Source organism: Schistocerca gregaria, chromosome 3 (assembly GCF_023897955.1).
Source record: "Schistocerca gregaria isolate iqSchGreg1 chromosome 3, iqSchGreg1.2, whole genome shotgun sequence".
In the NCBI taxonomy this organism is placed as follows: Eukaryota; Metazoa; Arthropoda; class Insecta; order Orthoptera; family Acrididae; genus Schistocerca; species Schistocerca gregaria.
The window spans coordinates 845368323-845394053 of NC_064922.1; the positions used below are offsets into that span (position 1 = coordinate 845368323).

General features: G+C 45.7%; 1 long non-coding RNA gene across 1 annotated transcript in view; it reads right to left on the minus strand.

Annotated features, from left to right (window-relative positions):
* Positions 1–25731, minus strand: part of LOC126354747 (uncharacterized) — a 298459-nt gene that overhangs the window by 234863 nt on the left and 37865 nt on the right. The window contains exon 3 of the long non-coding RNA XR_007565379.1: positions 23127–23181. This is a non-coding gene — a long non-coding RNA (uncharacterized LOC126354747). The remainder of the gene's footprint in view (positions 1–23126; positions 23182–25731) is intronic.

Sequence of the window (25731 nt, forward strand, 5' to 3'; positions counted from 1 at the left end):
AACGCACTGAACGTACATACACCATGTGAAACTGTGAGAAAAGTCCTTCTTTGGAATGTAGCACTACTTACGCACTGTATTGGCTTGAATGTCGGTTATGACGTCAAAGGTGACCACGCGTCGTTCGGGAGTCAAGGTGAGCGAGGAAAGATTTGCACACACTTTTCTCTCCTTTAAAATATTCTGGAGAAAGTCTTCAACAGCTAATTTAGAGACGTTGCATCATTGTGATATGTGACACCACAGCTTTGATGCACTACGGCCCCACATTCATTACTTAACAATGGCCGCTCACAACGGAGTGCTCGGATGCACGTCTGCTGTGTGCAGTCGTTAAGTTCATGCTGCAACACTAGTTACTGAGGTGACGTCGCTTGCACACCAGAAATAATAAAATCAGCCTCGGAACTTTTTGGACGGATTTTGTATCTCTGTACTCGTCCGTAGGTACACGATGGCATAACTCAGGGTAATTTAAAAGTGCGTCGGGCAAAGAGCACTGCCGCATTGGAAAAATCTCTGACGTTGTAACGACAAATAGGTGGGACCCTATCGACAATGTCACTATAGAAACGGGGATTAACGATGATGATGTCATGGTTACAATTATGGTTACGAAAGTTAATAAATCAGTCAACAAGGCTAGGAGAATGTTCCTGCTAGATAGAGCAGGTAAGCTGTTGTGAGCATCTCACTTAGGCAGTGAACTGACGTCACTTAGTTCCCGTAAGATGGATGTAGGAGAAATAGGGCAAAGTTCAAGCAGGCTGTAAGTCGCGGCCTGAAGACTTACGTGCCTAGTAAGTGGATAAAGGACGGAAGACATCCACCACAGAGTAATAACGAATAGCAGAGGCTGTTGCACTCTCGGTTCCAAAGAGAACGATCAAATGACGACAAGCGAAGATTAGCAGAGATTCGAGCGACTGTGAAAAGATGTGTACGCGAAACATACAACAATTACCACCTATTTTATCACACCTTAGCAAAAGATCTGGCAGGGAACCTGAGGGAACTCTGGTCTTATGTAAAATCGCTAAGCGGGTTCAAATGGTTCAGAGCACTATGAAACTTAACTCAAAATGGTTCAAATGGCTCTGAGCACTATGGGACGTAACTTCTGAGGTCATCAGTCCCCTAGAACTTAGAACTACTTAAATCTAACCTAAGGACACCACACACATCCATGCTCGAGGCAGGATTCGAACCTGCGACCGTAGCTGTCGCGCGGTTCCAAACTGTAGCGCCTAGAAACGCTTGGCCACTCCGGCGGGCAGAGACTTAACTGCTGAGGTCAACAGTCCCCTAGAACTTAGAACTCCTTAAACCTAACTAACCTAAGGACATTACACACATCCATGCTCGATGCAGGATTAGAACCTGCGACCGTAGCTGTCGCGCAGTTCACGACTGTAGCGCCTAGAACCGCTCGGCCACTCCTTCCGGCCGCTAAGCGGGTCTAAGGTTTCCAAGTTGTCTCCTGTTGATCAGTGTGGTGCGGCAGTTGAAGATAGCGAAACCAAACTTTTAAATTTCACGTTCAAGAAATCGTTCATACAGGAGAATCGTGCAAACATACCGTCACTTGACAACTAGACAGACTCCCGTATGGACGACATAGCATTGATCATCCCTGGCGTAGAAAAACAGCTGAAAGATTTGAAAGGAATTAAATCACCAGGTCCGGATGGAAACCCAGTTCGGTTTTACAAAGAGTACTCTATGGTATTGATCCCTTACCTTGCCTGCGTTTATCGTGAATCTCTCGGCCAGCACAGAGTCTCAAGTGACTGAAAAAAAAAAGCGCAGATGTCTCCAGTATATAAGAAGGGTAAAAGAACGGACCCACAAGGTTACAGACCAGGATCCCTGACTTCAGTTTGCTGCAGAATCCTTCAACATATTCTCAATTCGAATATATTAAATTTTCTTATGTCGACGAAGCGTGATTTTAGAAAGCGTCACTCTTGCGAAATGCAGATTGCCCTTTTTTCACATGATATACTAATAACTATGGATGAAGGGCAACAAGAACAATCTATATTTTTTAGATTTCCGGAAAGCATTTGACACGGTGCCCCATTGCACGCTGTTAACGAAGGAATAAATTCACAGATATAAGAGTGGCTCGAAGACTTCTTAAATGATAGAATGCAATATGTTGTCCCTCGACTGCGAGTGTTCATCCCTGACAAGTGCCCCAGGGAAGTGTGATAGGACCGCTGTTGTTCTCTATCTACATAAATGATTTGGCGGACAGTGTGGGCAGCAATCTGCAGTTGTTAGCTGATAGTGCTGTGGTGTACGGTAAGGTGTCAACGTTGACTGAATGTAGGAAGATACAGGGCGACTTGGACAAAATTTCTTCAAAAATGGTTCAAATGGCTCTGAGCACTATGGGACTTAACATCTGTGGTCATCAGTCCCCTAGAACTTAGAACTACTTAAACCTAACTAACCTAAGGACATCACACACATCCATGCCCGAGGCAGGATTCGAAACTGCGACTGTAGCAGTTCCGCGGTTCCGGACTGAGCGCCTGAACCGCTGGACCACCGCGATCGGCCACAAAATTTCTTGTTCCGGAGTATCGACTAGCTCCGACACGAAGACCACAAGAGCAAAGAAGGCGGTGAGGCGACGTCAGCCAGTAGCTCGCTGACTAGACCGCACCACGTCAGGGGCGACCTCCGCAAGATGAGAACGTAAGCGCCACTCCTGCCACCCTCGGCCGGACAGTATTAGCACGGTACTACACTCATGCTCATAAATTAAGGATACTGAAGAATGTGGTGCCACACAACGTGGCACTACACAAAACTGGCGCTAATAGCATAGGCACATAGGGAACACACGCTACACATTTCCACGGTACTGGTGATACGTTGAGAAAACCGTCCCGAAACGCATGTGCTACAAAACGCCACTGTTTTCTACGCAGGTACCCGCACATCAATATGGGATATGATCGCCATGCACACGTACACAGGTCACACAACGGGTTGGCATACTCTGGATAAGGTGGTCGAACAGCTCCTGGGGTATGGCCTCCCATTCTTGAACAGGTGCCTGTCGGAATTCCTAAAGTGTCCTATGGGTCTGAAGACGTGCAGCGATTCGTCGACCAAGAGCATCTCAGACGTGTTCGATGGGATTTAGGTCTGGAGAACAGGCAGACCACTCAATTCGCCTGATATATTCTGTTTCGAGGTACTCTTCCACGATGGCTGCTCGGTGGGACCGTGCTTCATCATCCATCGGGAGGAAGGTGGGACTCACTGCACCCCTGAAAAGGCGGACATACTGGTGCAAAATGACGTCCCGATACACCTGGCCTGTTACAGTTCCGTGTAGGGGTGTACGTGTACCAATCATAATCCCACCCCATACCATCAAACCACGATCTCCATACAGGTCCTTTTCAAGGACATCAAGGGGTTGGTATCTGGTTCCCGGTTCTCGCCCGATGAAAAACCGGCGAGAATCACTGTTCAGATTATGTTCCAATGACCATGTAATGTCTTCTTGACACCAGGCTTTACGGGCTCTCCTGTGACCAGGGGTCAGTGGAATGCACCTTGCAGGTCCCCGGGCGAATAAACCATGTCTGTTCAGTCGTCTACAGACTGTGTATCTGGAGACAACTGTTCCAGTGGCTGCAGTAAGGTCCCGAGCAAGGCTACCTGCAGTACTCCGTGGCCGTCTGCGGACATTGACGGTGAGATATCGGTGTTCTTGTGGTGTTGTACACTGTGGACGTCCCGTGATGTAGCGTCTGGACACGTTTCCTGTCTGCTGGAATCGTGAGATCACACTTTGTGGCACACAGAGGGCCCGTGCTACGACCTGCTGTGTTTGACCAGTCTCCAGTAGCCCTAGTATTTAACCCCTCATGACGTCATCACTATGTGTTCTTTGAGCCATTTTCAATACACAGTCACCATTAGCACGTCTGAAAACGTCTTCACACTTACTCGCTGCACCGTACTCTGACATGCACCAACACACCTCTGCGTATGTGGACTGCTGCCAGCACCACCGTGCGACGACCGCAGGTCAAATGTACCGCATGCTCATACCCCGAGGTGATTTAAACCCGCAAACCGACCACCAAAGTGATGTTTCACCATGTATCAGCATTATCCTTAATTTATGAGCATGAGTGTAGGAGAGCACTACGACAGCAGTGACGTGTGATCCATATCAATTGCTTACATGGACCTTGTATAGAGCCAAGGACTGACTGCATATCGCCCAGCGCTTGCAAAACCGTGTAAATTCAAAGTTAAGTATTGTCAATTCTGCTTTATTGAAATAAAACTATTAATATTATTTGCTTGAATTGTTGTATAGCATTCCGAGAACGCAGCATTCTTTAGGCACCCTTTATGAGACGGGTGTGCAGGACCCCACACTTCTAGTTGGTGTACTGAATGGCAGCTAGCCCTAAATGTGGAAAAATGTAAGTTAATGCGGATGAGTAGGAAGAACAAACCTGTAATGCTGGGATACAATATTACTATTGTCCTGTGTGACACAATCAAGTCGTTTAAAGATCTGGGGGTAACGTAGCAAAGCGCTAAGAAATGGTACGAGTATGTGGGAACTGTGGTAGGGAAGGCGAATCGTCGACTTCGGTTCATTGGGAGAATTTTAGGAAAAGAGTGGTTTACCGGTAAAGGAGACCGCACATACGACGCTGCTGCGACCTGTTCCTGAGCACAGCTCGAGTGTTTGGGATCCACACTAGGTCGGACTGAAGGATGACACCGAAGCAATTCAAGGAGGGCTGCTAGATTTGTTACCGGTAGGTTCGAGTAGCACGTAAGTGTTATGATGATGCTTCGGGAACTCAGATGGGAATATCTGGAGCGAAGGGGACGTTCTTTTCGAGAAAATCTAGAGACCCAGTATTTGAAGCTGATTGCCAAACGATTCTACTACTGCCAACATACACTGCGTAAGGACCATATGAACATAAGACACGAGAAATTAGGACTCATATGGAGGAACATAGATAGTCTTTTTACTTCGCTCTACTTGCGAGTGGAACAGGAAAGGAAATGACTAGTACTGGTACAGGTTATCCTCCGCCACGCACCACGGAATACCTATGTAAACGTAGATGTAGATGTAGACCAGTATTTTAGCACGGTGGGACGTACCTCTAGCCAACTGTAAGGACGAAAAAAGGTGGTAAGCTCAGAATGAAGTAATAACTATTCTGTCAGATGCTAGATACTGTTCGAGGAAACGAAAAAGATGTCTCTACTCTACACGAGGGGAAAAGGAACACTCTGTTCCACAAACAGCATATTCGAAAACTCACAAAATCACGCGGTACATTTACACTTAGATGTGCCATTTAGGGAGAAGTTGAGGATGGAAAAGGTTTACCGTTCGTCAAAATGAATGGAACATAATCGCCACATTCATATTCCCTTTCCACGGACTCTATATTAAATAGCACATAAAAACACCGTTACTCTTAAACGAAATAACGAACAACATAAAAAACGAAAAATGAAAAAGAGCTAAAACAGACCACTTCCCGTGCATTGCAAATGTTGCCAAACGGTACTGCGACATAAATTTGAAATGTGAAAACCATCTGAAACTGCAGGTTGCTTATCCAGCAGTGAAGTCTATTGGAGAATATCTACACTGAAGAGCTAAGGAAACTGGTATACCAGCCTAATATCGTGTACGGCCCCTGCGAGCACCAAGAAGTGCCGCAACACGACGTTGCATGGCCTCGACTAATGTCTGGTGTAGTGCTGGAGGGAACTGACACCATGAATCCTGCAGGGATGTCCATAGATCCGTAAGAGTACTATGGGATGAGGGTCTCTTCTGGACAGCACGTTGCAAGGCATCACAGATATCTCAATAATGTTCATGTTTAAGGAGTTTTGCGGCCAGCGGAAGTGTTTAAACTCAGAAGCGTGTACAAGGAGCCACTCTGTAGTAATTATGGACTATGAGGTGTCGCATTGTCCAGCTGGAATTGTCCAAGTCCGTCGGAATGCACAATGGACATGAATGGAATCAGGTGATCAGACAGGATACTTACGTACGTGTCACCTGTCAGACTGGTATCTAGACGTATCAGGGGTCCCATATCACTCCAACTGCACACACCTCACACCATTACGGAGCCGCCACCGGCTTCAACAGTCCCCTGCTTACATACAAGGTCCATGGATTCATGAGGTTGTCTCCAGACCCGTACATATCCATCTGCTCAACACAATTTGAAACAAGACTCGTCCGACCAGGCAACATGTTTCCAGTCATCAACAGTCCAATATCGGTGTTGACGGGCCCAGGCGAGGCGTACAGTTTTGTATCGTCCAGTCATCAAGGGTAGATGAATGGGCCTTCGGCTCCGAAAGCCCATATTGATGATGTTTCTTCGAATGGTTCGCACGCTGACACTTGTTGATGGCCAAGGATTTAAATCTGCAGTAATTTGTGGAAGGGTTGCACTTCTGTCAAGTTGAACGATTCTCTTCAGTCGTTCGTTGGTCTTGTTCTTGCAGGATCTTTTTCCAGCCATAGCGATGTTGAAATGTGATGTTTTATCGGATTCCTTATACTCACAGTGCACTCGTGAAATGGTCGTACGAGAAAATCCCCACTTCATCGCTACCTCGGAGATGCTGTGTCCCATCGCTCGTACGCAGACTCTAACACCACATTAAAACTCACTTAAATCTTGATAACGTAACCGATCTAACAACTGAGTCAGATGCTTGTCTTGTAAAGGAGTTGCCGACCGCAGCGCCGTATTCTGCCTGTATACATATCTCTGTATTCGAATACGCATGCCTACCAGCTTCTTTGGCGCTTCAGCTTAGAAGGCAATGGGAAAGAAACAAACTGGTCAAAGAACATAGCTGAGTGGAAGACAAAATTATGACCGTTAAGAGGCATGAAATGGAAGTGGGCGAGATATGCAGCGAGGCGAATGGAATGTAGACGGACCGATTAAGTTAACTGGTGGATTTCTGGATGGAGGTGTGAGCTAGAAGGAACATAGCGTATAGCGGAAGAGCGTAATTCCTGTAAAGATCTGTAGGAGTCTTTTGATGTGATGATAAACGTTTTAAGACCGAGACATTATTTCTCTGGCTTAATATCGTCGTCCCCCACGCCGAAGTTGAGCCACTTCTCCGCAATATCCTTTCTTCTGGTAGCGCTAGTTCGCCAGATACGAAAGCTAACTTCTGCGAAGTTTGGAATATAAGAGAAGAGGTGCTGTAGTAAGTGATGATGCGAGGAAGAGAGGAGCGTCATGAGCTATACCCAATAGTTCAGCCGGTAAGACCATTTGCATGCAAAAGGGAAAGATTCTGGCTATGTGTACCGATCAGGCACGCAGTTTTAGTCTGCCTGGGAGTTTCACTTTTACATTGGTCTATTTCGCCTGTTACGAGTAAGAACGTAATTTCTATCTGCCAGGAAGACCAGCGGATAAGCACAAATCTGGCCTGATATTCCGTGAAGTCACAATTTGTTGAGTAAGCGACATTGTATTAGTGTATACGAAGCCTTGTGGAAGTAAAAGAGGGCGGATTCAAACTAGACGCCGCTACCAACAGCCTACTCTGTAGCATATACGAACAGTATAATGCCTACCTTTCAGTAGAGAAAGGTCTGTGCCGAACACAGCTGTTCAATTCTCCACTGATATTACCGCAAATGTTTCCACCATCAGAAGCATCTTACCTCAGTTATGTGTCTTGATTTATTTATCTTTGCAAGACGAGAACCACTTACGTTCTCTCTTACATTTAAGCAGGCATTCTTCATATTTTACATCACAGGCATTAAGATGCATATGTTGCAAAGTGTGCTAAGGCTAACGCTGAATCCAATACACAGAAACAGCTAAAACGTTAACAGAGAAAGTCAGTAATCTTTGCGTATGTGGTGTCTGTTCTTTCAGACACACCCGAAAGGACGGACATCACATTAAAGGTGGTCACGTCATTCTGATTTTTGTATGTTGTTGATGTGCACGTTAGAGAGAGAGAGAGAGAGAGAGAGAGAGAGAGAGAGAGAGAGAGCAACTTACGTTACTATTAAACAATCTTTGGTCGTGTCGAGACACAGTATTTGCTTATGCACAGTCTGATACATTCTCCGTTGAAGTGTGGTAGGTGATGGACGTATTTAGTAGTGCTGTGTGGACTTGCGATTGTATCTGTTAGATGAAGAAAGATTGATTGTAAAGGACAGCAAAGATGAATAAGACGTGTATGTTAGAAAGAGAAGGGAATATATATTTTGGACAATGTCGTTATTTTTGAAGAGAAGAAGTTTGAGGTAAGACTGCAACATTGCGCAGACAGAAATGATTATTGTCAGCTAGTTAACTTGCTCAGAGCTGAGAGAAAGACCACCCCCACTTTTCTGAGTCATGCATTAACATAAACAGATTAAGCTGTTTGGTTTTTGTAGAAATTCTCTGTTCACATTATACACTTCTTTATCGTTGTTCACTTTGCTAAATATAATATTTGTTCAGCTCAATATTATATATGAAGATCACGCGAAGTTTTACTCTGTCTTTTTGAATACATACTACATTCTAAAATCGGTGCCTTGGAATATCATTCCATAGGAACAGTTGCTCTCCCCACCACACTGTTTATCATTACGCATTACCACATGCAACAGTCTGAATATGTCTTTAGAAACAGCAATATAGTTTAGCCGCTGACTGCTTGCAGTTCGCTGTTGCGCTTTCGAGGAATCTGTTACACTGTTGTCAAGACGCGAAGTAAGTGAACATTTTGATTAGGGCCAGATAATTGTTTTACTTCAGTTGCGCATTTAATATAAGACAAGTTACATTCAGATCAATTACAGTTCAGTTCAAATTAGATTCTGTTTAGTCAAAGCTTAGCATACGAGTTTAAGTTGGATAACAGTTTGTGGGTACATAGTTTTGGTAATACGTAGATTTTATAGAGTGGGAGGTAAATTCGTGATAAATTTCAGACAGAAATAAATATAGTGAGACGGTATGCACATATATAATTAAGGCGAGTATGACCAATTTATGGCTTCAGTGCGGATCCTCACCAACCTCGAACTCTTACGGGAATCGGCGAGATGTCGCAAGTAATGAGGCTGTTGAGCAGGGTCACCACACCAGTAGTGGTGTAAGTTGAGAATTTGAGGCTGACGGGAGATGTGCCAGCGTAGTCCGTGCGGTTTGTGGTGACCTCTGTGTTCGGATGGCGCAGTGGTCAACACATCTGCCTGGTAAGCAGCAGACTCGAGTTTGAATACCGGTCCGGCGCAGATTTTCAGCGTGTTCCATTGATATACACTGAAGCGCCGAAGAAAGTGGTATAGCCATGTATATTCGGACACGGCGCTGCGGTCGGCAATGCCTGAATAGGACAACAAATATATGTCGTATTGTTAGATCGGTTACTGCTGCTACAGTGGCACGTTATCGAGATTTAAGTGAGTTTGAGCGTGGTGTTATAGTCGGCACACGCGCGATGGGACACAACATCTCCGAGGTAGTGATGAAGTGGATTTTCCCACGCGACCATTTCACGAGTGTACCGTGAATATCAGGAATCTGCTCGAGCGTTTGGGATCCCTGTCAGGTCGGATTGAGGGAGGACATAGAAGCAATACGAAGGCGGGTTGCTAGATTTGTTACTGGTAGGTTTGATCATCACGCGAGGGTTACGGAAATGCTTCAGGAATTCGGGTGGGAGTCTCTGGAGGAAAGGAGGCGATCTTTTTGTGAATCGCTTCTGAGGACATTTAGAGAACCAGCATTTGAGGCTGACTGCAGTACAATTTTACTGCCGCCAACTTAAATTTCGCGGAAAGACTACAAAGATAAGATAAGAGAGATTAGGGCTCGTACAGGGGCATATAGGCAGTCATTTTTCCCTCGTTCTGTTTGGGAGTGGAACAGGGAGAGAAGATGCTAGTTGTGGTACGAGGTACCATCCGCCACGCACCGTATGGTGGATTGGGGAGTATGTATGTAGATGTAGATGTAGATGAAAACATCAGATCTCCGACCTCGCTGCGCCGTAAAAAAATCCTGCAACAACGGGACCAATGACGATTGAGAAGAATCGTTCAACGTGACGGAAGTGCAAGCTTTCAGCAAATTGCTGCAGATTTCAGTACTGGGCCATCAATAACTGTCAGCGTGGGAACTATTCAACGAAACATCATCGATATGGGCCTTAGGAGCCGAATACCCACTCATGTACTCTTGATGACTGCACGAAACAAAGCTTTACGCCTCGCCTTGGCTCATCAACACAACGCCGACATTGGACTGTTGATGACTGAAAACGTGTTGTCAGGTCTCACGAGTCTCGTTTCAAATTGTATCGAGCGGAGGGACGTGTACGAGTATGGAGACAACCTCATGAATCCATGGACCCTGCATGTGTGCAGGGAACTGTTCAAGCTGGGGGAGACTAATGGTGTGGCGCGTATGCAGTTGTAGTGATATGGGGCCCGTGATACATCTAGATACGACTCTGACAGGTGACACGTACGTAAGCATCCTGCCTGATCACCTGCATCCATTCATGCCCATTATGCATTCCGACGGACTTGCGCAATTCCAGCAGGACAATGCGACGCCCACGCGTCCATAATTGCTACTTTAAACAATTCCGCTGTCCACCAAACTCCCGAGATATGAACATTATTGAGGATATCTGTGATGCATTGCAACGTGCTGTTCAGAAGAGATCCCCACTCCTTCGTACTGTTGCTGATTTATGGACAGCCTTGCAGGATTCATGGAGTCAGTTCCCTCCAGCTCTACTTCAGACATTAGTCGAAACGATGCCAAGTCGTGTTGCGGCACTTCTGCGTACTCGCTGGGACCCTGAGCTATATTAGGCAGGTGTACCACTTTCTTTTTTCTTCAGTGTAAATCAATACCCTCTGGCAGTTGATGACCTCAGTTCCTGTGCTCCTTGAGTAATCTCTATAGCACAAGTAAACACAGGTCGTATTGATCTGTGAAAAATCTAATAATAAAGATAAATTGAAGATGGGTGGTCTGAGACCGTGGTCCAAGAAAATAACGGACGTGTCACAAATGGTAGGAGAGAATGTGGAACGTGAAACAACGCAAGAAATATAGAGGGGAGGAAATAAACGGTCTTGAATAACTGAGAAACGAAAAGAAAAAGGAGCTTATCTCAAAGAAAAAGAGAACATATGTTTTGCTATCTGACAGGACAATAAGCTGTACATGTAAATTTTTGATGGGTAAGTGCGGAAAGCAGCAAAAGAATATTTCTCATTTTTAATTTCTTTATTCCAACAGCATTTCTGCAAAAACATCTTTGGCGAGTATGGCGTGGCATCGAGTGATGCACCATTCTTCCAATGTTTGGGATGCGTAGAGCGGCGTTACGTCTGGCGTCTGTGTGTGGGGAGACATCAGGCATGGCTTCAGGTTACAGCTGGTAGTGATTGAGGAAATTCTGTCACTATAACGATACCTCACAGACATTCTGCGTCCTCGTGCGTTACCTCTCATGTGACAATATCGTGGCAAAATTTTTGAACAGGACAATGCTCGTCCGCACATGGGACGTGTGTCTGTGAGATGACGGTGTCACGTTGACGTTCTTCCTTGACCATTAAGATCCGCAAACCTGTGTCCGATAAAACACGCGAGGGATTAACTCGCACGTCAATTCTGTCCCAGACCATTACCAAGGATACCTAGGACCAGTTACAACAGTTGTGGACCAGTTTGCCTCAGCGAAGCATACAACGGCGTTACGAAACTCTTCTCAACCGAATCTGTGAATGCAGTGCACCCATGTCAGAAAGTGTGCAACGTCATAGCGGCAAGTGGGCTCATACTGTCAAGTACTTTGTAAATTTGACTCGGTTTTGTTATCACCGAAATAACATTGCGTACCCTCTCAGTGCGTAATATTTCAGTCTAACACCAGACCATTGTCACACCCGAATTTCCCAGAAATATGGATAATGCACCATTCGACCAGCCAGCCAAATGTAGACCTGCAATAAGACCGCTTCCAAATCCGCCAGCTGCTGATAATGCTGTCTCACACTAGTAGGCGGCGTCATCGTGTGCTTCACAGTGAGCACTCAACATCTGACGCTGTTCACGGCCTACCAGGTGAAAGTAATACGTAATATTTCTAAACTCGTGTCTGTAAGTATCTGATAGGTATCTGAGAAATGTGTGAACCTTGTTTTGATATCGAAATGTGAAATCTTCAGTACAGGGCAACAGAAATGTGTTAAAATTTAATTTTTAACTGAAATATGTAGAGCTCACTCTACACGGTGTGGAACCCAGCACTAGCGCGTACATTAAACAATTCGTGTGCGAGGAGCAATCCATTTCAATGAGATTTACATATACCATTTGTAAGTAGGCTGTTTAGGTTTTCTTATTGGTAACGCCACATAGCGCTCTGTATGAAAAATCACTGGCTGTGCTGTGCGCAGTCTGTGGCTAGTTTGCATTGTTGTCTGCCATTGTAGTGTCGGGCAGCGGCAGCTGGATGCTAAGAGCGCGTAGCGTTGCGCAGTTGGAGGTGAGCCGCCACCAGTGGTGGACGAGGGGAGAGAGATGGCGGAGTTTTGAAATTTGTAAGAATTGGTGTCATGAACTGATATATATATATTATGACTATAAAGGTAAATACATTGTTTGTTCTCTATTAGAATCTTTCATTTGCTAACTGTGCCTATCAGTAGTTAGTGACTTCCGTAGTTTGAATCTTTTAGTTAGCTGGCAGTAGTGGCGCTCGCTGTATTGCAGTAGTTCGAGTAACGAAGATTTTTGTGAGGTAAGTGATTTGTGAAGCATATAGGTTAATGTTAGTCAGGGCCATTCTCTTGTAGGGATTATTGAAAGTCAGATTGCGTTGCGCTAAAAACTATTGTGTGTTAGTTTAAGCACAGTCGTGTATAAATTTTACAAAGGGGACGTTTCACATTTTACTGCAAAACAAAATTACTCAGATTAAAATGTTGACCCAGAATATTGCTAATCCTTATATTTAGTCTCACATACAATCACTGTACGAGAACTGTCACAGTAATTACAGAGAAAATGATCATAAAAATTAACACATCTGACTTTATGAAAACCTGCTCAAAAATTCACAAGATAGCACTGTACTGAAATCTTTTACTGGTATTTAGCCTCAGAACTGAAACTGGTATTTTCACAAAAACTTTCTGACAATCACTGTGCCTTACAATGAACACGAACTTAGATGGTAATTAAATTTATTGGCATACCTGTGCGCATGGAACGCTCGTCTGTCAATATTAGTATAATGATTAGAATGTAAAAAAAAATTCATTTACCGTACTTGCGATGTGCAAAGCAAGACTCTTATCTTGCTAGTTTTCATAAAAATTCTTCTCAGTACACAACTCAGGTTGCGTAATGTGAGTGTACAGACAGTCATGAGAGTAAAAACGAAATTAGGAAACTGAACTTAACGACTGATAAATGAGAACAAAGACTTCAAATATAACTATGATTCACTAAGCCATGGCGACAATACACCTTTTCATAAAGTTCTCACACATAGACAAGTTAGCAAAAATATTTCTGAAGAGCTCTTTTGTGTACAGTTGCCTTCCTTAACACTTGTTTCAACAATCAAACAAGCCAATGTGGTTTACTATAAAGATTTTACATAAATTTTAACCGTATACAATGTTCTAATAATAAAAAAACTAAACAGTCAAAATACATTTAAAAATAAAAAAGCAAGATTACTTTAAAAATTGACTTTTGTCATTGTTCCATTCATATCATCTCATTTCCTCAATATTTTCATTCAAAACATATTATAACAAACTCCTTCTTAAATAATGTTGCCTTCATTACGCGACAGGCCGGCTTCCATCCTTTTCAAACCAAGTACGTATCCAGACTCTCCAACACACACCGCTGCTATTCTTCAAAAGAAGTAACCTCTCTGGTTCTTAGAAAGTATATGGTTATATCGATTCTTTAGAGGTTCAGTACATTTATCAAATTCGCAACTTCATTCATACTTATGGCCGAAACTTACTGAAAATCGTTATGGCGAGTAACAGAGTCGTCTTTCACAGACCTGGTAACAACACTGAACGCCAACAATACCAATCCTCTCTGTCACAGAGAATTGTTACTCTAATCGCTTACATGCCCGCCGATGGTGTGTATGAAGTTACATCGGCATCCAACCATGTCCTCTAGGTGCCCCACTTTTTCTATCAGGCAGTGTACTTATTTATTATACAGGTAGAGTGCAGGGTAGCTTGTTCTAGAGACAGAAAGCAGCAGTGGAGATGGAGTTGCAGAATTTTTTTTTCTTTTATGGGTGGGTGCAGCTAGCGTACCAGATAAATGACTGTGCTGGTGTTATGATGAGATGACAGGTACTTGATGTGTGACGGGAGGTAGTTGGGTACGTTAATAGTGCGGGGCAGATGAAGCAGAAAAAGCGTAAGCGTATGATACTCAAGTCACTTGTCTACAGCGGTGTAACTAGTTTAACTGGTGCCCAGGACAAACAGAATTTACGCCCCCCCCCCCCCCCCCTATCCCTTGGAGACGCTGCACACTGCTGTTTCATCTCTTTATGCGTTTATTTACCTCAGCAAGAGTTTACCGTTAAATAAAAGGTGACTTACAGTAACTCTTCTTATATGACACAGTTCAAGATTTGGAGCTACACGTAGTCCAAAGTCGAATTGCATGTAACAATAACGCGATACCTTTTCCGTTCTTTCATTTCCTATCATTACGATACCGTAACTAACAAAACACCAAACGTTAAATATAAGTTACTTTTTAGACTTTCGTTGCGCTGTATCACTTGGCATAGCCAGATTGGCTCCATTTAGTAATCTCAACAAGAAACAAGCGGGAGGCAGATCTTAAAGAAATGTTACTCAACGCATTCTAATTTAAATCTCCCCATGATTCGTTTTCATAAACCTCGAGCGCTTTTTGATTTCAGTGCTCTAGAATCCTCTCCCTTCTTTCTTTTTCTTCTTCTCCTTCGACCTCCCTTCTCTCGTTTTCTTTTGATCTTCGCAATCTTTTTTTGCAAGTGGCAGAACTGTGCCCCCACAGAAAAGACGCCCAGGGCTCGCGTTCCGAATGGCATACCTTAGTTACGCAGCTCCTTATCAACATCTACATCATACTCCGCAAGCCACCTAATGGTGTGTGGCGGAGGGTACTTTCGGCACCGCTATCTGATCCTTCGAACCCTGTTCCACTCGCGAATAGTGCGTGGGAAGAATGATTGTCGGTAAACCTCTGTACCGGCTCTAATTTCTCGAATTTTCTCCTCGTGGTCAATACGCGAGAAGTATGTGGGGGAGGGCGAGGGGGGGGGGGGGGGGGGAAGTAATATGTTGTCCGACTCCTCCTGAAAAGTGCTGTCCCGAAACTTCAATAGTAAATCTCTCCATGATGCACAACGTCTCTCTTATAACGTCTGACAGTGGAGTTTGTTTAGCATCTCCGTAACGCTCTCTCGCCAGCTAAGCGATCGCGTGACGAATCGCGCCGCTGTTCGTTGGATTTTCTCTATACCTCTATCAGTCCTACCTGACAGGGATCCCAGATATACGAACAATACTCAAGAATCGGGCGAACAAGCGCCTTGTAAGCCACTTCTTTCGTGGATGAGTTAAATTTCCTTAAGATTCTCCTGACGCATCTGAGTCTTGTGTCTGCTTTTCCCACTACCTATTTTATAAGGTCATTCCACTTAAGGTCGCTCTGGATAGTTACGCCTAGATTTATATGACTCCAAGCATCCTAATTGTGCGTACGAAGCACTGAGATAGTGGGACGTGGCACACTGTTGACCTAACGCACCGAAGCGTTCGTCGTTAGCTCTAACCGTTTAGAGCAGTAGTTCGCGATCTTTCTGAGACCATCACCCCTGAGCGCAATCAGACATTAGCTAGTACCCTCGCCCTCCCACTCCCCCCCCCCCCCCCCCCGACCTCACCGCGAACTATTGCCCCCGTTCCCCTTATTATCACCATCTTGAGTGTTGTTGGAACACTTTAATTTTTAAAATGATGAAAGACGAATGATATTTAGTTGTGTGTGTGTGTGTGTGTGTGTGTGTGTGTGTGTGTGTGTGTGTGTGTGTATGTGTGTGTCTGTGCATTAGAATTAATGACGAAGAAATACGTGATGCATCGCAGGTGTCACCCACAACTCCTTCTCAGATAAGAGAACTAACTATCGACAGTGAGGCTACACACTTGTTACAAAACACGCTTCCCCTGCATTACTCTTCTCCATTGCGGCACTTGCTTGATCTGCGCACTGCAACTCTACTTAAAATCTAACAAGTTCCGATGTGTGCACTCTACTTCCTGCATGTAAATAATTTCATTGCTATACTCTTTACGACTGAAGTGGCAGAAATTGTACAACTTCACGCTGTTAATGGCTTTGTGTCTAACCACTCTAATAATAACAATAATAATAATAATAATAAAACTCGTGTCAGCGCTATAGCAACCCTTATGTAGTTATTGCTGTGTCAGGCTGTGAACTCATTTATTTCTTTCGAAGCGAGTAATGAAGCAGTTTTTGGACTACCGTCGGCCGGGGTGGCCGAGCGGTTCTAGGCGCTACAGTCTGAAACCGTGCGACCGGTACGGTTGCAGGTTCGAATCCTGCCTCAGACATGGATGTGTGTGATGTCCTTATGTTAGTTAGAATTAAGCAGTACTAAGTTGTAGAGGACTGATGAACTCAGAAGTTAAGTCCCATAGTGCTCAGAGCCATTTGAACCATTTGGAGAACTGCAGGTACTATCTACAACTTGGAAAAGACATTTTTGTGAGATATCTAGTATTTGTTATGCATAAGTCTCACCAGCAATGTACCGAACACATCACAACATATGTGTGTAGTGGGTGGACTATGTGAGGAACCTGTAACCTCCACCGCATTAATGCTACTAATTGAGGAAAAACAGTAACGGATAACTTATATAATCAATATTAGAGTCTTACAAAATTGTGATAATAGTAATGACTGTTCGAAAGTAATTGAGTTTCGTGACTGAAACAGAACGTAATCGTTTAGTTTTTGTCCCTCACAAAATTTCGTTTTATCCCTCAGGGGTTAACTACCACGAGGTTGCGAACTGCTGATGTAGAGTTTTCACTACTCACGTGTGTTGATGGTTCAAATGGCTCTGAGCACTATGGGACTTAAAATCTAAGGTCATCAGTCCCTTAGAACTTAGAACTACTTAAACCTAACTAACCTAAGGACATCACACAACACCCAGCCATCACGAGGCAGATAAAATCCCTGACCCCGCCGGGAATCGAACCCGGGAACCGGGGCGTGGGAAGCGAGAACGCTACCGCACGACCACGAGATGCGGGCTACGTGTGTTGACTTGCATCGCAGTGCTGGAGGTGCGATACGCGAGTTGGGCGAAAATATGGCAACATAACAAGAAATGCGAGTCTGGAAATAAATTCAGATGCTGACTAAGCCTTCACGTTGCAGTGTTGTAACCGAGAACGAACGCCACAGGTACAGTGTGCTCATTACGCTGCAAGAGTCACTCGCGGTCAGAAGAATGTTCCGTGTAATCGTGAGTGAATCACGTAGGAGGTACATGAATTCTAAAATGCACGCACTGTTAGTGCTAGGATTGTGGGAGATTCCGCAGCCAAGATAGCCGAAGTGTTTGGTGTCTCAAGAGGCACCGTATCGAAGATTTATACCACATACAGCGAAAGCGGAAAAATATCGTCCGCTAAGTCACAATACTGAAAGTGTGTGTTCAGTGATCGTGACACACGGCCATTGAAGAGGACTGCGGAGAAAAATAAGAGGACGGGAACTGCAAAAGTCACTGCAGAACAGAATGTCGCACTGGCGAACCCTGTCAGCGCCAAAGTGACACGGAGGGAGTTCCGTAACTAAGGATTTGCAGTGCGAGTTGGAATTCCAGAACCATTCATCAGTGATTCAAATGCTTGTAACTGGGAAACGTGGTACCGAAGCCATAAAACTGTAATAATGGAGAAATGGAACGAAGTCATTTGGTCGGACGAGTCATTTTTTACACTGCTGTTGAGAATTCTTCCGGGTTATATGGTCGTGGTCCATGGAATACTTCTATTCCTAACGTTTCGTCCAATACTACGTTGGACATCCTCAGAGGTATGGCTGGTCCTTTTGAGTCCTGCCGACTGACGAGTCGGGCGTCAGAGAGCGGCCTAAATACCGAGGAAAGTGAGCGTGGTATAGCTTGCACATAGTAGCAGAGAGAAAACTATTCAAAGATAAAATGTAACTATCGATAATAGTCCGTCATAGATAAAAATCACTTATCGATTCTGTAACGCCACTGTCCATACCTCGCTTAGTAAGGTTACAGATCAAATCGGCAAAATTTTGCTGAAACATAAAGTGAAACCGGTATTCAAACCTACCAGAAAAAAAGGACAAGTGCTTCGTTCTGTTAAAGATAGAAGGCCACCATTATCATCTAGCGGTGTGTATAAAATTCCGTGCACCTGTGGCAAGGTCTATATTGGTACTAGGAAAAGAAGTGTGAATATGAGGGTAAAGGACCAAAAAGGTCTTTGCCGACTGGGTAAAATAGATAAATCGGCCGTTGCGGAACATGCACTTCAGTCCGGTGACCATGTAGTTAAGTTACCTGAAACTACAGTTTTAAGTGCTATCACGAACTATTATCCACGACTGTATAGGGAGGCTATTGAAATTTATAAACATGAAGATAATTTTAATAGAAAAGAAGAGGCCTTGAAATTAAGCGAGATATGGGCAGTGGCGATACAGAATCGATAAGTGATTTTTATCTATGACGGACTATTATCGATAGTTACATTTTATCTTTGACTAGTTTTCTCTCTGCTACTATGTTTAGGCTAGACCACGCTCACTTTCCTCGGTCTTTGGGACGCTCTCCGACGCCGGACTCGTCAGTCGGCAGGACTCAACAGGACCAGCCATACCTCTGAGGATGTCCAACATAGTATTGGACGAAACGTTAGGAATAGAAGTATTCCATGGACCACGGCCATATAACCCGGAAGAATTATGAACAACAGTACCATCCGGTCGTGAAAGCCTTCATTGTATGATCAGAAGACTCTACGGGGAGAATGTTTCGAAATCAGTTAGACTTATTATACACTGTTTTTACCTTCTGGTCGAGATTATGTTCCAAGTGCGAAATAAGGCTGGAGTTACGTGATGATTTGGGTAGCTACATCGTGATATTCCACTGACACTATGGTTACTCTGCGACGTCACTTTACTTCGAGGATTTGTTATCAGTTTGGGTGATCAGGGCTATCCCATGATATAATGTTTCTTTTCCAATGGCGATGCTGTGTTCCAGGATGGCAGGGCCATTGTTCACACAGCCCGCGTCGTCCAGACTGGTTCTGTGATGGACGTGGATGAATTTCCGCATCTTTCCCTGTCACCACAGTCACCAGATGTCAATATTATTGAGCCTTTGTGGTCTTCTTTTTAGACAATGCTGCGTGATCGCCATCCACGTCCATCATCAGCATTAGCTGAAATTGCCACTATTTTGTAGGAAAAATGGTGTAAGGGTCAGTTGAGAACCGTTCATGTCCTGCATTTATCCAAATCAAGTGTCAAATCAGAAACACCTTGAGCCAGCTGTATTTCCAGTTTCATTTTATTTTCGCTATTAGTTTCGGCGTTAGATTACGCCATCTTCAGGCTCCATGACCGACTTGTAGGAAGAATCCCACCTCTCGTGCAATCGAAATAGGACCCAGCATACAGTGACTGGTATCCGTAGATCACTTCGTTCATCAACTGCAAACTGTTAGATAAACATTCAAACCAAACTGAGCAAAGTTTTTTTTTTGTCTTTGATGCTTTGTTTTGCACGTTTCTCTAATGGTCTGCAACTGATGAACGACGTGATCTACAGATACCAGTCACTGTATGCTGATCCCTGTTTCGATTGTACAAGAGGTGCGATTCTTCCTATACGTTGGTCATGGGGCCTGAAGATGGCCTAGTGTAACCCCGAAACTGGTAACAAAAATAAAATACAGACGGCTGTTGGATTTAACATTTTGAACTCAACAGCCGAGGTCCCGCAGCCATTCCGTATAAAGATGAACTTATAGAGACTGTATTTATCCATTCTGAGACCATTGGGAGCTTTTTTGAACGCCAACCGGTTTCCTACGCTGAAGAGCCAAACAGTCTGGTACACCTGCCTTATATCGTGTAGAGTCCTCGCGAACACGCAGAAGTGCCGCATAGATGGCATTCACTCAACTAATGTCTGAAGCAGTGCTGGAGGGAACTGACACCATGAATCCTGCAGGGCTGTTCATAAATCCGTAAGAGTACGAAGGGATGTAGATCTCTTCTGAACAGCACGTTACAAATTATCCCACATATGCTCAATAATGTTCAAATCTCGGGAGTTTGGTGGACAGCGAGAGTTTTTAAACTCAGAAGAGTGTACCTGGAGCCACTGTGTAGCGATTCTGGGCGTGTGGGGCGTCGCATTGTCCCTTTGGAACTGCCCAAGTCCGTCGGAATGCACAATGCACGTGAATGGATGCAGGTGATCAGACAGGATGCTTACGTACGTGTAACCTGTCAGAGTCATATCTAGACATATCAGGGGTCCCATATATCACTCCATCTGCACACGGCCCTCACCATTACAGAGCCTCCACCAACTTGAACAGTCTCCTGCTGACATGCACGGTCCGTGAATTCATGCGGTTGTCTAAATACCCGTACACGTCCATCCGCTCGATACAATTTGAAATGAGATTCGTCCGACCAGGTAACGTCTACCCGGTCATCAACAGTCCAATGTCGGTGTTGACGGTCCCAGGCGAGGCGTAAAGCTTTGTGTCGTGCAGTCATCAAGGGTACACGACCCTTCGACTCTGAAAGTCCGCATCGATGATGTTCCGTTAATGGTTCGCACACTTACACTTGTTGGTGGTCCAGCACTGAAATCTGCGGCAATTTGTAGTAGAGTTGCACTTCCGTCACGTTGAACAATTCTCTTCAGTCGTTCGTTGGTCCTGTTCTTGCAGGATCTTTTTCCGGCCGCTGCGATGTCGGAGATTTGATGTTTTTCCGGGCTGATAATATTCACGGTACGCTCGTGTAATGGTCGCACTAGAAAATCCCCACTTCATCGCTACCTCGGAGATGTTGTGTCCTACCGCTCGTGCACTGTATTCTGTCTGTTTATATACCTCTGTATTTGAATACGGAGGCCTATATGAGTTTCTTTGGCGCTTCAGTTTATATCGTATTAGGAATGATAACGCGTTGTGTTTTCGTGTTTCTGTATTTTTGTCTGACATCTGAAGAACGACTGATGTAACGAGTTTACATTTCACAACCAGTGGAGCATGTTCACGAACTTCTGGATGCCACAGGGGCAAGAAGAAGAATCTTCCTCGCCGTGGCGAAATACACTCCTGGAAATTGATATAAGAACACCGTGAATTCATTGTCCCAGGAAGGGGAAACTTTATTGACACATTCCTGGGGTCAGATACATCACATGATCACACTGACAGAACCACTGGCACATAGACACAGGCAACAGAGCATGCACAATGTCGGCACTAGTACAGTGTATATCCGCCTTTCGCAGCAATGCAGGCTGCTATTCTCCCATGGAGACGATCGTAGAGATGCTGGATGTAGTCCTGTGGAACGGCTTGCCATGCCATTTCCACCTGGCGCCTCAGTTGGACCAGCGTTCGTGCTGGACGTGCAGACCGTTTGAGACGACCCTTCATCCAGTCCCAAACATGCTCAATGGGGGACAGATCCGGAGATCTTGCTGGCCAGGGTAGTTGACTTACACCTTCTAGAGCACGTTGGGTGACACGGGATACATGCGGACGTGCATTGTCCTGTTGGAACAGCAAGTTCCCTTGCCGGTCTAGGAATGGTAGAACGATGGGTTCGATGACGGTTTGGATGTACCGTGCACTATTCAGTGTCCCCTCGACGGTCACCAGAGGTGTACGGCCAGTGTAGGAGATCGCTCCCCACACCATGATGCCGGGTGTTGGCCCTGTGTGCCTCGGTCGTATGCAGTCCTGATTGTGGCGCTCACCTGCACGGCGCCAAACACGCATACGACCATCATTGGCACCAAGGCAGAAGCGACTCTCATCGCTGAAGACGACACGTCTCCATTCGTCCCTCCATTCACGCCTGTCGCGACACCACTGGAGGCGGGCTGCACGATGTTGGGGCGTGAGCGGAAGACGGCCTAACGGTGTGCGGGACCGTAGCCCAGCTTCATGGAGATGGTTGCGAATGGTCCTCGCCGATACCCCAGGAGCAACAGTGTCCCTAATTTGCTGGGAAGTGGCGGTGCGGTCCCCTACGGCAATGCGTAGGATCCTACGGTCTTGGCGTGCATCCGTGCGTCGCTGCGGTCCGGTCCAGGGTCGACAGGCACGTGCACCTTCCGTCGACCACTGGCGACAACATCGATGTACTGTGGAGACCTCATGCCCCACGTGTTGAGCAATTCGGCGGTACGTCCACCCGGCCTCCCGCATGCCCACTATACGCCCTCGCTCAAAGTCCGTCAACTGCACATACGGTTCACGTCCACGCTGTCGCGGCATGCTACCAGTGTTAAAGACTGCGATGGAGCTCCGTATGCCACGGCAAACTGGCTGACACTGACGGCGGCGGTGCACAAATGCTGCGCAGCTAGCGCCATTCGACGGCCAACACCGCGGTTCCTGGTGTGTCCGCTGTGCCGTGCGTGTGGTCATTGCTTGTACAGCCTCTCGCAGTGTCCAGAGCAAGTATGGTGGGTCTGACACACCGGTGTCAATGTGTTCTTTTTTCCATTTCCAGGAGTGTATTTCCTGTCACGTTGAAATGCTCCTCCAAAGTTATAACCAAGTTCATGACAGTATTCTGTTACGGTATTGGGATAGGAGACGATGGTTCTAGGAATGCAGTTACTGCCTTGTGTGAGCGGGGGGGGGGGGGGGGGGGCCATGAGAGCGCCGGCGCGCCGCTACTTACGTGACGGGGAGTGGGCGTCACGGCATCTCACGCCTTCTTCTCGTAGTGGGCGGCCCTGCAAACGAAAGAAATCCGTGTCAAGGAGGGGCAGAGCGGGAAGCGGCGCCGCCTCAGTCCGCGTGACTCATCCGCCTGCAGCTGGGCTCTGCCTCTGTATCTCAGCACGCAATCACGCGTTTTGTCGGGCTCTGCCTAGCGGGCGGGCGTGTGTGCGCATGTGTGTGTGAGAGAGACAGCGGTACAAAACAGGTCCTCTGTCGGCAAGACAAGCACCTCTTCTCCCATCTGCGTCAGCTGCCTACGTTCCTCCTGCTGAAAGAACGGGACAATAAATTAATTCATACGTCTGCAACTGCATTGCTCAATAACACAAATGGCAAAGGATAATCTATTCAGGTGTGGCTCGGTGGCTCAAAAGCCTACTCACCCGGATATTGTCGGTCTTCTTCAATACCCCACTGTGCCAGATTGGCATTTAACAGCCCTTATGCAGGTTAATTAGTAACGCGTTATTATACACTACTGGCCATTAACATTGCTACACCACGAAGATGACGTGTTACAGACGAGAAATTTAGCAGACAGGAAGAAGATGCTGTGATATATAAATGATAAGCTTTTCAGAGCATTCACACAAGGCTGGCGCCTGTGGCGACACCCACAACGTGCTGACATGAGGAAAGTGTCCAACCGATTTCTCATACACAAACAGCAGTTGACGGGGGTTGCCTGGTGAAACGTTGTGATGCCTCGTGTAAGGAGGAGAAATGCGTACCATCGCGTTTCCGACTTTGATAAAGGTCGGATTGTAGCCTATCGCGATTGCGGTTTATAGTATCGCGACACTGCTGCTCGCCATGGTCGAGATCCAATGACTGTTAGCAGAATATGGAATCGGTGGGTTCAGAAGGGTAATACGGAACGACGTGATGGGTCCCAACGGCCTCGTATCAATAGAAATCGAGATGACAGGCATCTTATCCGCATGGCTGTAACGGTTCGTGCAGCCAAGTCTCGATCCATCAGTCAACAGATGGGGACGTTTGCAAGACAACAACCATCTGCACAAACAGTTCGACAACGTTTGCAGCAGCACGGACTATCAGCTCGGAGACCATGGCTGTGGTTACCCTTGACGCTCCATCACAGACAGGAGCGCCTGCGATGGTCTACTCAACGACGAACCTGGGTGCACGAATGGCAAAACGTCATTGTTTCGGATGAATCCAGGTTCTGTTTACAGCATCATGATGATCGCATCCGTGTTTGGCGACATCGCGGTGAACGCACATTGGAAGCGTGTATTCGTCATCGCCATACTGGCGTATCACCCGGCGTGATGGAATGGGGTGCCATTGGTTACACGTCTCGGTCTCCTCTTGTTCGCATTGACGGCACTCTGAACAGAGGACGTTACATTTCAGATGTGTTACGACCTGTGGCTCTACCCTTCATTTCATTACCCTACATTTCAGTAGGATAACGCACGACCGCATGTTGCAGGTCCTGTACGGACCTTTCTGGATAGAGACAATGTTCGACTGCTGCCCTGGCCAGCACATTCTCCAGATCTCTCGGCAACTGAATATGTCTGGTCAATGGTGGCCGAGCAATTGGCTTATCACAATACGCCAGTCACTACTCTTGATGAACTGTGGTATTGTGTTGAAGCTGCATGTCCAGCTTTACCTGTATACGCCATCCAAACTCTGTTTGACTCAATCCCCACGCGTATCAAGGCCATTATTACGGCCAGAGTTGGTTGTTCTCGGTACTGATTTCTCAGAATCTATGCACCCACGTTGCGTGAAAATGTAATGACATGTCACTTCTAGTATAATATATTTGTCGAATGAATACCCGTTTATTATCTGCATTTCTTCTTGGTGTAGCAATTTTAATGGCCAGTAGTGTAATTTACATGTGGTCCTTGGCTATTGTGTCATCGCTGCTAGTCATACTCTTAAAGATCTCCCGTGCTCTCTCACAATGACTAGGGGCTCCTGGCAAGGTAGTTCAACATAGACTGATGGAAAAAATCACAACATCTAGACGGAGCTTTGCGACATATACGAAGGTTGGTACGCGTGTTTCTGCATCTGAAAGATGATGTCTATTCAAATTTCGCCCCAGTCGCATAAGACTAGCGCTAGTAAGGCCACTATGAGGATGCAAATCAGCTCTTCTCATATAAGCTGTAACGGTCGTGAGCGTTAGTTGCCTTTTGACGTTAGTCAAGAATGCTTTTAAGACGACAAAGATACCATATCAACATCTCACTGAGATTCAACGAGGTTGTTTAATGAGGCTGCGAGGAGCTTAATGTTCCTCTTTTGCAAAAAGCCTTGGCAGGAATGTAGCCACTGTGCATGAGTGGTGGTAGCGGTGGTCACGAGAACTCACGGTTGCAAGACGATTGGGCACCGGATGGCCATTGCACTACCGAGAGGGAAGCCAATCGTGTTCAAATGGGTCAAATGGCTCTAAGCACTATGGGACTTAACATCTGAGGTCATCAGTCCCCTATAGTTAGAACTACTTAAACCTAACTAACCTAAGGACACCACACACATTCATGCCCAAGACAGGATTCGAACCTGCGACC